The sequence below is a fragment of the Tachypleus tridentatus genome, chromosome 12, assembly GCF_004210375.1.
Source record: "Tachypleus tridentatus isolate NWPU-2018 chromosome 12, ASM421037v1, whole genome shotgun sequence".
NCBI classification, from domain to species: Eukaryota; Metazoa; Arthropoda; class Merostomata; order Xiphosura; family Limulidae; genus Tachypleus; species Tachypleus tridentatus.
The window spans coordinates 117267736-117282181 of record NC_134836.1 but is presented as its reverse complement, the minus strand read 5'-3'; the positions used below and the strand labels follow the sequence as shown (position 1 = coordinate 117282181).

The 14446-nt window shown below is 33.8% G+C and overlaps 1 protein-coding gene across 1 annotated transcript in view; it reads right to left on the bottom strand.

Annotated features, from left to right (window-relative positions):
• The window catches only part of LOC143234467 (receptor-type tyrosine-protein phosphatase N2-like), a 562455-nt gene that overhangs the window by 450943 nt on the left and 97066 nt on the right, over positions 1–14446 (bottom strand). The window lies entirely within an intron of this gene.

Here is a 14446-nt window from a genome sequence, read left to right as displayed (position 1 = left end):
TATTATAACACCCCACGGCTGAAAGGGCGAGCATAGTTGGTGTGACGGGGATTCGAACTCGCGATCCTGAGATTACGAGTCGAGTGTCTTAACCACATGGCCATGTCCGTCCACTGACTAGAGTGTTACATGTTTTCACGAGAAATGCTGTTAGCTGCTGGAGGTGGCTAAAGTTATTACAGTGAACAACCATGAAGATTGAAGAGCCCTAGGGCCAGACGAGAGGAGGTCACATTAGAAACTAAGTTAATTGTATACAGGAGCCCGAGTCGATATTTGGTAATGTCCAGGACTTAAGCTAAGGTTTATAAACATTAAATCTGAAAACTCTTTGGTCTCAGCCGTCAGTACCTAACATACATATTCACCTTATTACATTTGATCACATATACTTGTAATGTGACGTCATCCTATGAAATGCGTATGACGTCAGACCTGAAGACTGCAAGGCTTTTTTTATTCTCAAAAGTACGGGGTGGTCATGTGACTCGAAAGTGAATATTGTTACCTGTTTGACAATAATTAGAATGAGGGAGTGGAATAGCGTAGTTTTGTCTATAGTTCCTTCTAACTTAACAATAATTAGAATGAGGGGTGTGGAATAGCGTAGTTTTGTCTATAGTTCCTTCTAACTTAACAATAATTAGAATGAGGGGTGTGGAATAGCGTAGTTTTGTCTATAGTTCCTTCTAACTTAACAATAATTAGAATGAGGGGTGTGGAATAGCGTAGTTTTGTCTATAGTTCCTTCCTAACTTAACAATAATTAGAATGAGGGGTGTGGAATAGCGTAGTTTTGTCTATAGTTCCTTCTAACTTAACAATAATTAGAATGAGGGTGTGGAATAGCGTAGTTTTGTCTATAGTTCCTTCTAACTTAACAATAATTAGAATGAGGGGTGTGGAATAGCGTAGTTTTGTCTATAGTTCCTTCTAACTTAACAATAATTAGAATGAGGGGTGTGGAATAGCGTAGTTTTGTCTATAGTTCCTTCCTAACTTAACAATAATTAGAATGAGGGGTGTGGAATAGCGTAGTTTTGTCTATAGTTCCTTCTAACTTAACAATAATTAGAATGAGGGTGTGGAATAGCGTAGTTTTGTCTATAGTTCCTTCTAACTTAACAATAATTAGAATGAGGGGTGTGGAATAGCGTAGTTTTGTCTATAGTTCCTTCCTAACTTAACAATAATTAGAATGAGGGGTGTGGAATAGCGTAGTTTTGTCTATAGTTCCTTCTAACTTAACAATAATTAGAATGAGGGGTGTGGAATAGCGTAGTTTTGTCTATAGTTCCTTCTAACTTAACAATAATTAGAATGAGGGGTGTGGAATAGCGTAGTTTTGTCTATAGTTCCTTCTAACTTAACAATAATTAGAATGAGGGGTGTGGAATAGCGTAGTTTTGTCTATAGTTCCTTCTAACTTAACAATAATTAGAATGAGGGGTGTGGAATAGCGTAGTTTTGTCTATAGTTCCTTCCTAACTTAACAATAATTAGAATGAGGGGTGTGGAATAGCGTAGTTTTGTCTATAGTTCCTTCTAACTTAACAATAATTAGAATGAGGGGTGTGGAATAGCGTAGTTTTGTCTATAGTTCCTTCTAACTTAACAATAATTAGAATGAGGGGTGTGGAATAGCGTAGTTTTGTCTATAGTTCCTTCTAACTTAACAATAATTAGAATGAGGGGTGTGGAATAGCGTAGTTTTGTCTATAGTTCCTTCTAACTTAACAATAATTAGAATGAGGGGTGTGGAATAGCGTAGTTTTGTCTATAGTTCCTTCCAACTTAACAATAATTAGAATGAGGGGTGTGGAATAGCGTAGTTTTGTCTATAGTTCCTTCTAACTTAACAATAATTAGAATGAGGGGTGTGGAATAGCGTAGTTTTGTCTATAGTTCCTTCTAACTTAAAAATAATTAGAATGAGGGGTGTGGAATAGCGTAGTTTTGTCTATAGTTCCTTCTAACTTAACAATAATTAGAATGAGGGGTGTGGAATAGCGTAGTTTTGTCTATAGTTCCTTCTAACTTAACAATAATTAGAATGAGGGGTGTGGAATAGCGTAGTTTTGTCTATAGTTCCTTCTAACTTAACAATAATTAGAATGAGGGGTGTGGAATAGCGTAGTTTTGTCTATAGTTCCTTCTAACTTAACAATAATTAGAATGAGGGGTGTGGAATAGCGTAGTTTTGTCTATAGTTCCTTCTAATTTATACTTTTCTTCGATATTTTTTAATTCGTGTAAGCGTCGATGATGTCCCATTAAACATTTTTTGTTGTATTTATATTATTTTCTAGCAATAGCTGAGTCTATATTTGGGGATTAGTTACAAGAGGGAAATCCTTTTATTATTTACTGCAATATTTTGAGGTACGAAATTCCTCGAGTACGTTAACCGTTAACTTAGCTGAACTGACGAGAGTCGACATGGTGCAACTACTTTATGAAACTGTTCTTTAATCAGTGTCACTTTGTAAACTGTTTGTTCAATAATCAGTGTCACTTTGTGAACTGATCGTTCAATAATCAGTGTCACTTTGTGAACTGATCGTTCAATAATCAGTGTCACTTTGTAAACTGTTTGTTCAATAATCAGTGTCACTTTGTAAACTGTTTGTTCAATAATCAGTGCTATTTTGTGAAGTTATTTTAATGATCAGTGTTACTTTGAATAATGCATTGTAAGTTTTAAAATTTACAGGCCAACGTTTATTCCAATATAACACAAATACCCAGGTTGCTATCAGTTTAAAATTTTAAACATTAAACAGATAGATTATTTTAAAACCATTAGTTTTTCAGTTACATTGAAATGATTATTTCCTATATGTTACAGTACTCATGAAACGACATTACAATCCAAACGCTAAGAAACAACAACGTTTTGGGAACGTGTACAGCATCACATGGCCAAGTAAACAGAAATTATAATGTTTCTCCAATTAATCTGTTGTAAATTCGAAAGCTATAACTTAAGCAATGTAAGCTATAGCTAAAACATATGAACTGGATAACTGACACCCATAGCAACGAGAAGTTTACACTTTTGTAACATAGTTATAGCCCGAGGGGGTACATCGGCAGAGCCTCAATCTTAGATCAGTGCCAAATTTCTTTTTAGCTTACACAGCTCTTTGGAACGTTTACCAAAGTAAAAGTTGGAAACTTGCAATTACCTAAAGGCTGTTTTTAATTGGTCTCACGTACGATATATTCGATGAATTAAGTGTATATTTCAATTAACGACACGGCAACCTTAAGTGATGCGTGACAACGAATTCTACAGCCGATCAAGTAAGCATTTTAATGGCTGTTCGTTAAAGAGAAAAAAACACCTCACTGTTCCAACAGTTACCACATAATAGTGGTACAAAATGTTGTCCAACTACCATCAAAACAAATAATTTTTTTTAATTGAATGACATAATTTAAACATAGTCTGGTAGTTAGTGTTCTTATGTAAGCGAAATGGTGGTTTTCGTGTACTCGATAAATATGATGAACAGTAATGCTAAAATCCTAGTTTCGATACTCGTGGTGAGCACAACAAAGATATCCCCTTGTTCGTGCTTATCATTACACAAAGACATATTTTCCACTGTTCATGGGTAAACAGGTACATTATGTGTGCGTAACTAAGTATGATTAGGCTTAATATTATGAAATTGTCCCTAAACCTATGAACGCGTTTCTAGGTAACCAGGATATGACGTATTTAACTTACTAAGAAGATAATTCCGAAGACCTAAAAACGTATTTTACAATAACGGAAGTGATGCCATTCTTGTTGAAATGACGAAATAACAACTGACACAAGGAAACCGGCCACAGCCTGAGAACCTTTTTATTTGTTTTACGGAAATTTTGGTGATTTCCTTGTTATTAAAGAATATCGTGTTTGACAGACAATAACGTCAAGTTTTGAATGCCGCCATGATTTCGAATTTTGAAGATAGTCTCGAACGCAGGCAACAGTTAACCAAACAGCTTCCATTCTGATAAAAATAAAGGTTCGTCATTTTCCATGTGTTTGTTTTCTGAAGCGTTTATCTCGTTTGTTTGTTTTTTTAACTTCTAGGAAGAAATCACTACTCAGGCTGGTTAATGGTAACATACAAAACATTCGATTCGATTGTACGGGATAGCCCGAGTTACTCCCCAATGTTGTAGTTTTATCTTTTTTCTTTTTTTTTTTCTTTTCTTCTGTGTGAGACAAATGTAGTACTTTATATAGGCTGACTTTACACGATCGAATAATCAAATATCTTTGGACTTAAACCAGTCCAGAAAAACTAAGAATGCTATTTTCAGAATTGTTCATTAACAAAGGAAATCTCGATACCAGACAGTAGTGAACAGTTTTGGCATAAAAAATTATGCCAAGTGTACTCTACAAGGAATTGTGTGTTTTTTTTCTTATAGCAAAGCCACATCGGGCTATCTGCTGAGTCCACCGAGGGGAACTACAAAGAGTAAAGGGGTGGCTTAGTACTGTATGTGATTGCTTATAATCAATTTGTTGATTTCCAGAATTCGCGCAAAGCTACAAAGGTGTTAGCTGTCTTGAAATCTGAACTGACAGACTAGCAGAAAGGTAACTAATCAACAACGTCCGCCAACTCTTTGAAAGCCTTACTGGCCTTTCCAAGTTCGGACACAAAAACCTGAGTTACTATGATATAAATAATGACACACGTCATTATTAACTTTTAACCTTAAAAAATCACTGATTTTACGTATTAATTTGCTTTATAATCTCGCGTACTATCGTCTTAGAATTAAATGGTATACAAAAGGGAAATCAGCACCCGCCGCCAACTCTTATCTGGTCGAATGGTGGGGTTTGATCGTCATTCGTATAACGTACTCACGGTTACACGTCTTTATTTATTTATTTTTATTTCCGAAAACGGACTGCGAACCATGGACCATCGGATTCGCGGTTCGAACCTGCTGACTGTTAACTCATTTGTGATCCCGTTTAGTAAGAAATCCTGAGAAGTAAATCATGGAATCTCTTATACGTGCCAAGAACACTCAGCTAAGTAAGTCATGGAATCTCTTATACGTGCCAAGAACGCTCAGCTAAGTAAGTCATGGAATCTCTTATACGTGCAAAGCACACTCAGCTAAGTAAGTCATGGAATCTTTTATACGTGCCAAGAACACTCAGCTAAGTAAGTCATGGAATCTTTTATACGTGCCAAGAACACTCAGCTAAGTAAGTCATGGAATCTTTTATACGTGCCAAGAACACTCAGCTAAGTAAGTCATGGAATCTTTTATACGTGCCAAGAACACTCAGCTAAGTAAGTCATGGAATCTTTTATACGTGCCAAGAACACTCAGCTAAGTAAGTCATGGAATCTTTTATACGTGCCAAGAACACTCAGCTAAGTAAGTCATGGAAATTCTTATACATTCCAAGAACACTCAGCTAAGTAAGTCATGGAAACTTTTATACATGCCAAGAACACTCAGCTAAGCCTACTTGCTGCTGCTTTTCTATGACTTATCAAGTCAGCTCGCTTTTGTTCTGAATTTCACGTAAACCTACATGAAGGTTATTTTACCAATAAACAGTGGGATTGACCGTCACAACGGAAAAGGGCGATCATGTTTGGTGTGACGGGGAATTCGAACCCGCGATTTCTGATTGCGAGTCGACCCCCCTAACCACCTGGCCATGCCGAACCTTATCCAATCAGAAGAACTTGGTATGATATTATTCTGACTAGCCCTACCTACACTGGAAGGGTTGAAATATATCAAGTCATGGAAGTGATTAGAAGATCACAAGGAAAAACCACTGTAACTAAGTGCCCTGGATAACAGTTTGGTTTTATCGAGGTACGAAAACTCTTTCCCATTGGTTTATATAGCTTTAACTCCAACGTAAAGTGCAAAAAATACGACCAAATTTATTTTATGATTGAACATGGTTTGTTTTAAAAGCAAAACTGCACTGGGTTATCAGCTGTGTTCACTCAGGGAATCGGGCGTCGGATTTTAATAAGTCCGTAAAATTGCCGGAACAAGTAAGAAGATTGATAGTTTGTAAAGCTTGCTTTCCTCCTCACGAGGGGTAGGGGAAAGTTGAGTTAAAGTTTCGACTTAACGTTTTATTACACGAATAATGTACGTTTATTAGCCGTATCAACAGTATACGACTTATCGTCAGGTGATTCTATATTGCTTGATATACGATTACGTAACTATGCTAACCTTGGACGACAACATGAATATTTCAGTACAGCAGTTTTGTATAACTCTTAACGTTATAGAGTTACACAAGGCGTGTAACTAATTACACAGAATGAGAATCAAACCATTAATTTGTTTATTGATGAGTAATGGATCATCGCAGGGATTAAATCTCGAATTGTACAGTTTTAAACCCTGAAGCTTAAACCAGAGCCACTGGAGAACTTTGACGTATTTCTTCCTTTTATTATTTTTATTTTTAAGAGACTTACAAAACTTACGCAAAAATATTACAACGTCAACTTGTGCGTATAAACACAGCATGTTTTTCCACAATTCCTTTTTTGGAAAAGGGCTTTTTCTTAATTTATCTGTTACGTATAACACAGATAACCCTCGTGTAGCTTTGCGCGAAATTATAAACAAACCAAACTTGTTACGTATATTTATATTATTTAAACGTCTGGACAGTCAAGAGAATAATAAAGATGTGATATACATGACGTCATAACGTAAGTCGAAACATTCGGATAAATTTCTCCACTACAAAGTAACCCATTAATGAATAAACCTGTTGGGTGTAAAGTAACTCTTAATGAATAAACCTATTAGATGTAAAGTAACTCTCTATGAATAAACCTGTTAGATGTAAAGTAACTCTCTATGAATAAACCTGTTAGATGTAAAGTAACACTCTATGAATAAACCTGTTAGATGTAAAGTAACTCTCTATGAATAAACCTGTTAGATGTAAAGTAACTCTCAATGAATAAACCTGTTAGATGTAAAGTAACTCTCAATGAATAAACTTGTTGGGTGTAAAGTAACTCTCTATGAATAAACCTGTTAGATGTAAAGTAACTCTCAATGAATAAACCTGTACAGTGTAAAGTAACTCTCTATGAATAACCTGTTCAGTGTAAAGTAACACTCTATGATTTACCCTGTTCAGTGTAAAGTAACTGTCTATGAATTACCCTGTTAGATGTAAAGTAACTCTCAATGAATTAACCTGTTCAGTGTAAAGTAACTCTCTATGAATAACCTGTTCAGTGTAAAGTAACTCTCTATGAATAACCTGTTCAGTGTAAAGTAACTCTCTACGAATAACCTGTTCAGTGTAAAGTAACTCTCTATGAATAACCTGTTCAGTGTAATGTAACTATCTATGATTTACCCTGTTCAGTGTAAAGTAACTCTCTATGAATTACCCTGTTTAGTGTAAAGTAACTGTCTATGAACTACCCTGTTCAGTGTAAAGTAACTCTCTATGAATTAACCTATTCAGTGTAAAGTAACTCTCTATGAATTAACCTGTTAGATGTAAAGTAACTCTCAATGAATAAACCTGTTAGATGTAAAGTAACTCTCTATGAATAAACAAGTTAGATGTAAAGTAACTCTCTATGAATAACCTGTTCAGTGTAAAGTAACTCTCTATGAATTAACCTGTTCAGTGTAATGTAACTATCTATGAATTACCCTGTTTAGTGTAAAGTAACTGTCTATGAATTAACCTGTTCAGTGTAAAGTAACTCTCTATGTATAACCTGTTCAGTGTAAAGTAACTCTCTATGAATTAACCTGTTCAGTGTAAAGTAACTCTCTATGAATAACCTGTTCAGTGTAATGTAACTATCTATGAATTACCCTGTTCAGTGTAAAGTAACTCTCTATGAATTAACCTGTTCAGTGTAAAGTAACTCTCTATGAACTACCCTGTTCAGTGTAAAGTAACTCTCTATGAATTAACCTATTCAGTGTAAAGTAACTCTCTATGAATTAACCTGTTAGATGTAAAGTAACTCTCAATGAATAAACCTGTTAGATGTAAAGTAACTCTCTATGAATAAACAAGTTAGATGTAAAGTAACTCTCTATGAATAAACAAGTTAGATGTAAAGTAACTCTCTATGAATAACCTGTTCAGTGTAAAGTAACTCTCTATGAATTAACCTGTTCAGTGTAAAGTAACTCTCTATGAATAACCTGTTCAGTGTAAAGTAACTCTCTATGAATTACCCTGTTTAGTGTAAAGTAACTGTCTATGAATTAACCTGTTCAGTGTAAAGTAACTCTCTATGAATAACCTGTTCAGTGTAAAGTAAATCTCTATGAATTAACCTGTTCAGTGTAAAGTAACTCTCTATGAATAACCTGTTCAGTGTAATGTAACTATCTATGAATTACCCTGTTTAGTGTAAAGTAACTGTCTATGAATTAACCTGTTCAGTGTAAAGTAACTCTCTATGAATAACCTGTTCAGTGTAAAGTAACTCTCTATGAATAACCTGTTCAGTGTAATGTAACTATCTATGAATTACCCTGTTCAGTGTAAAGTAACTCTCTATGAATTAACCTGTTCAGTGTAAAGTAACTCTCTATGAATAACCTGTTCAGTGTAAAGTAACTCTCTATGAATTAACCTGTTCAGTGTAAAGTAACTCTCTATGAATAACCTGTTCAGTGTAAAGTAACTCTCTATGAATTAACCTGTTCAGTGTAAAGTAACTCTCTATGAATAACCTGTTCAGTGTAATGTAACTGTCTATGAATTACCCTGTTTAGTGTAAAGTAACTGTCTATGAATTAACCTGTTCAGTGTAAAGTAACTCTCTATGAATAACCTGTTCAGTGTAAAGTAACTCTCTATGAATAACCTGTTCAGTGTAATGTAACTATCTATGAATTACCCTGTTCAGTGTAAAGTAACTCTCTATGAATTAACCTGTTCAGTGTAAAGTAACTCTCTATGAATAACCTGTTCAGTGTAAAGTAACTCTCTATGAATTACCCTGTTTAGTGTAAAGTAACTGTCTATGAACTACCCTGTTCAGTGTAAAGTAACTCTCTATGAATTAACCTATTCAGTGTAAAGTAACTCTCTATGAATAACCTGTTCAGTGTAAAGTAACTCTCTATGAATAACCTGTTCAGTGTAAAGTAACTCTCTACGAATAACCTGTTCAGTGTAAAGTAACTCTCTATGAATAACCTGTTCAGTGTAATGTAACTATCTATGATTTACCCTGTTCAGTGTAAAGTAACTCTCTATGAATTACCCTGTTTAGTGTAAAGTAACTGTCTATGAACTACCCTGTTCAGTGTAAAGTAACTCTCTATGAATTAACCTATTCAGTGTAAAGTAACTCTCTATGAATTAACCTGTTAGATGTAAAGTAACTCTCAATGAATAAACCTGTTAGATGTAAAGTAACTCTCTATGAATAAACAAGTTAGATGTAAAGTAACTCTCTATGAATAACCTGTTCAGTGTAAAGTAACTCTCTATGAATTAACCTGTTCAGTGTAAAGTAACTCTCTATGAATAACCTGTTCAGTGTAATGTAACTATCTATGAATTACCCTGTTTAGTGTAAAGTAACTGTCTATGAATTAACCTGTTCAGTGTAATGTAACTATCTATGAATTACCCTGTTTAGTGTAAAGTAACTCTCTATGAATAACCTGTTCAGTGTAATGTAACTATCTATGAATTACCCTGTTCAGTGTAAAGTAACTCTCTATGAATAACCTGTTCAGTGTAAAGTAACTCTCTATGAATTACCCTGTTTAGTGTAAAGTAACTGTCTATGAATTAACCTGTTCAGTGTAAAGTAACTCTCTATGAATAACCTGTTCAGTTTAAAGTAACTCTCTATGAATTAACCTGTTCAGTGTAAAGTAACTCTCTATGAATAACCTGTTCAGTGTAATGTAACTATCTATGAATTACCCTGTTTAGTGTAAAGTAACTGTTTATGAATTAACCAGTTCAGTGTAAAGTAACTCTCTATGAATAACCTGTTCAGTGTAAAGTAACTCTCTATGAATAACCTGTTCAGTGTAATGTAACTATCTATGAATTACCCTGTTCAGTGTAAAGTAACTCTCTATGAATTAACCTGTTCAGTGTAAAGTAACTCTCTATGAATAACCTGTTCAGTGTAAAGTAACTCTCTATGAATTAACCTGTTCAGTGTAAAGTAACTCTCTATGAATAACCTGTTCAGTGTAATGTAACTATCTATGAATTACCCTGTTTAGTGTAAAGTAACTGTCTATGAATTAACCTGTTCAGTGTAAAGTAACTCTCTATGAATAACCTGTTCAGTGTAAAGTAACTCTCTATGAATTAACCTGTTCAGTGTAAAGTAACTATCTATGAATAACCTGTTCAGTGTAATGTAACTATCTATGAATTACCCTGTTTAGTGTAAAGTAACTGTCTATGAATTAACCTGTTCAGTGTATAGTAACTCTCTATGAATAACCTGTTCAGTGTAAAGTAACTCTCTATGAATAACCTGTTCAGTGTAATGTAACTATCTATGAATTACCCTGTTCAGTGTAAAGTAACTCTCTATGAATTAACTTGTTCAGTGTAAAGTAACTCTCTATGAATAACCTGTTCAGTGTAAAGTAACTCTCTATGAATTACCCTGTTTAGTGTAAAGTAACTGTCTATGAACTACCCTGTTCAGTGTAAAGTAACTCTCTATGAATTAACCTATTCAGTGTAAAGTAACTCTCTATGAATAACCTGTTCAGTGTAAAGTAACTCTCTATGAATAACCTGTTCAGTGTAAAGTAACTCTCTACAAATAACCTGTTCAGTGTAAAGTAACTCTCTATGAATAATCTGTTCAGTGTAATGTAACTATCTATGATTTACCCTGTTCAGTGTAAAGTAACTCTCTATGAATTACCCTGTTTAGTGTAATGTAACTGTCTATGAACTACCCTGTTCAGTGTAAAGTAACTCTCTATGAATTAACCTATTCAGTGTAAAGTAACTCTCTATGAATTAACCTATTCAGTGTAAAGTAACTCTCTATGAATTAACCTGTTAGATGTAAAGTAACTCTCAATGAATAAACCTGTTAGATGTAAAGTAACTCTCTATGAATAAACAAGTTAGATGTAAAATAACTCTCTATGAATAACCTGTTCAGTGTAAAGTAACTCTCTATGAATTAACCTGTTCAGTGTAAAGTAACTCTCTATGAATAACCTGTTCAGTGTAATGTAACTATCTATGAATTACCCTGTTTAGTGCAAAGTAACTGTCTATGAATTAACCTGTTCAGTGTAATGTAACTATCTATGAATTACCCTGTTTAGTGTAAAGTAACTCTCTATGAATAACCTGTTCAGTGTAATGTAACTATCTATGAATTACCCTGTTCAGTGTAAAGTAACTCTCTATGAATTAACCTGTTCAGTGTAAAGTAACTCTCTATGAATAACCTGTTCAGTGTAAAGTAACTCTCTATGAATTACCCTGTTTAGTGTAAAGTAACTGTCTATGAATTAACCTGTTCAGTGTAAAGTAACTCTCTATGAATAACCTGTTCAGTGTAAAGTAACTCTCTATGAATTAACCTGTTCAGTGTAAAGTAACTCTCTATGAATAACCTGTTCAGTGTAATGTAACTATCTATGAATTACCCTGTTTAGTGTAAAGTAACTGTCTATGAATTAACCTGTTCAGTGTAAAGTAACTCTCTATGAATAACCTGTTCAGTGTAAAGTAACTCTCTATAAATAACCTGTTCAGTGTAATGTAACTATCTATGAATTACCCTGTTCAGTGTAAAGTAACTCTCTATGAATTAACCTGTTCAGTGTAAAGTAACTCTCTATGAATAACCTGTTCAGTGTAAAGTAACTCTCTATGAATTAACCTGTTCAGTGTAAAGTAACTCTCTATGAATAACCTGTTCAGTGTAATGTAACTATCTATGAATTACCCTGTTTAGTGTAAAGTAACTGTCTATGAATTAACCTGTTCAGTGTAAAGTAACTCTCTATGAATAACCTGTTCAGTGTAAAGTAACTCTCTATGAATTAACCTGTTCAGTGTAAAGTAACTCTCTATGAATAACCTGTTCAGTGTAATGTAACTATCTATGAATTACCCTGTTTAGTGTAAAGTAACTGTCTATAAATTAACCTGTTCAGTGTAAAGTAACTCTCTATGAATAACCTGTTCAGTGTAAAGTAACTCTCTATGAATAACCTGTTCAGTGTAATGTAACTATCTATGAATTACCATGTTCAGTGTAAAGTAACTCTCTATGAATTAACCTGTTCAGTGTAAAGTAACTCTCTATGAATAACCTGTTCAGTGTAAAGTAACTCTCTATGAATTACCCTGTTTAGTGAAAAGTAACTGTCTATGAACTACCCTGTTCAGTGTAAAGTAACTCTCTATGAATTAACCTATTCAGTGTAAAGTAACTCTCTATGAATTAACCTGTTAGATGTAAAGTAACTCTCAATGAATAAACCTGTTAGATGTAAAGTAACTCTCTATGAATAAACCTGTTAGATGTAAAGTAACTCTCTATGAATAACCTGTTCAGTGTAAAGTAACTATCTATGAATAACCTGTTCAGAGTAAATTAACTATCTATGAATAACCTGTTCAGTGTAAAGTAACTATCTATGAATAACCTGTTCAGTGTAAAATAACTCTCTATGATTTACCCTGTTCAGTGTAAAGTAACTCTCTATGAATTACCCTGTTCAGTGTAAAGTAACTATTTATGAATAACCTGTTCAGTGTAAAGTAACTATCTATGAATAACCTGTTCAGAGTAAATTAACTATCTATGAATAACCTGTTCAGTGTAAGGTAACTATCTATGAATAACCTGTTCAGTGTAAAGTAACTATCTATGAATTAACCTATTCAGTGTAAAGTAACTCTCTATGAATTAACCTGTTAGATGTAAAGTAACTCTCAATGAATAAACCTGTTAGATGTAAAGTAACTCTCTATGAATAAACAAGTTAGATGTAAAGTAACTCTCTATGAATAACCTGTTCAGTGTAAAGTAACTCTCTATGAATTAAACTGTTCAGTGTAAAGTAACTCTCTATGAATAACCTGTTCAGTGTAATGTAACTATCTATGATTTACCCTGTTCAGTGTAAAGTAACTCTCTATGAATTACCCTGTTTAGTGTAAAGTAACTGTCTATGAACTACCCTGTTCAGTGTAAAGTAACTCTCTATGAATTAACCTATTCAGTGTAAAGTAACTCTCTATGAATTAACCTGTTAGATGTAAAGTAACTCTCAATGAATAAACCTGTTAGATGTAAAGTAACTCTCTATGAATAAACAAGTTAGATGTAAAGTAACTCTCAATGAATAAACCTGTTGGGTGTAAAGTAACTCTCAATGAATAAACCACTTGGGTGTAAAGTAACTCTCAATGAATAAACCTGTTGGGTGTAAAGTAACTCTCTATGAATAAACCTGTTAGATGTAAAGTAACTCTCAATGAATAAACCTGTTGGGTGTAAAGTAACTCTCTATGAATAAACCTGTTAGATGTAAAGTAACTCTCAATGAATTAACATGTTCAGTGTAAAGTAACTCTCAATGAATAAACCTGTTGGGTGTAAAGTAACACTCAATGAATAAACCTGTTCAGTGTAAAGTAACTCTCTATGATTTACCCTGTTCAGTGTAAAGTAACTCTCTATGAATTACCCTGTTTAGTGTAAAGTAACTGTCTATGAATTACCCTGTTCAGTGTAAAGTAACTGTCAATGGATAAACCTGTTAGATGTAAAGTAACTCTCTATGAATTAACCTGTTCAGTGTAAAGTAACTATCTATGAATAACCTGTTCAGAGTAAATTAACTATCTATGAATAACCTGTTCAGTGTAAAGTAACTATCTATGAATAACCTGTTCAGTGTAAAGTAACTATCTATGAATAACCTGTTCAGTGTAAAGTAACTATCTATGAATAACCTGTTCAGTGTAAAGTAACTATCTATGAATAACCTGTTCAGTGTAAAATAACTCTCTATGATTTACCCTGTTCAGTTTAAAGTAACTCTCTATGAATTACCCTGTTCAGTGTAAAGTAACTACTTATGAATAACCTGTTCAGTGTAAAGTAACTACCTATGAATAACCTGTTCAGTGTAAAGTAACTATCTATGAATAACCTGTTCAGAGTAAATTAACTATCTATGAATAACCTGTTCAGTGTAAGGTAACTATCTATGAATAACCTGTTCAGTGTAAAGTAACTATCTATGAATAACCTGTTCAGTGTAAAATAACTTTCTATGATTTACCCTGTTCAGTGTAAAGTAACTCTCTATGAATTACCCTGTTCAGTGTAAAGTAACTATTTATGAATAACCTGTTCAGTGTAAAGTAACTCTCTATGAATAAACCTGTTCAGTGTAAAGTAACTCT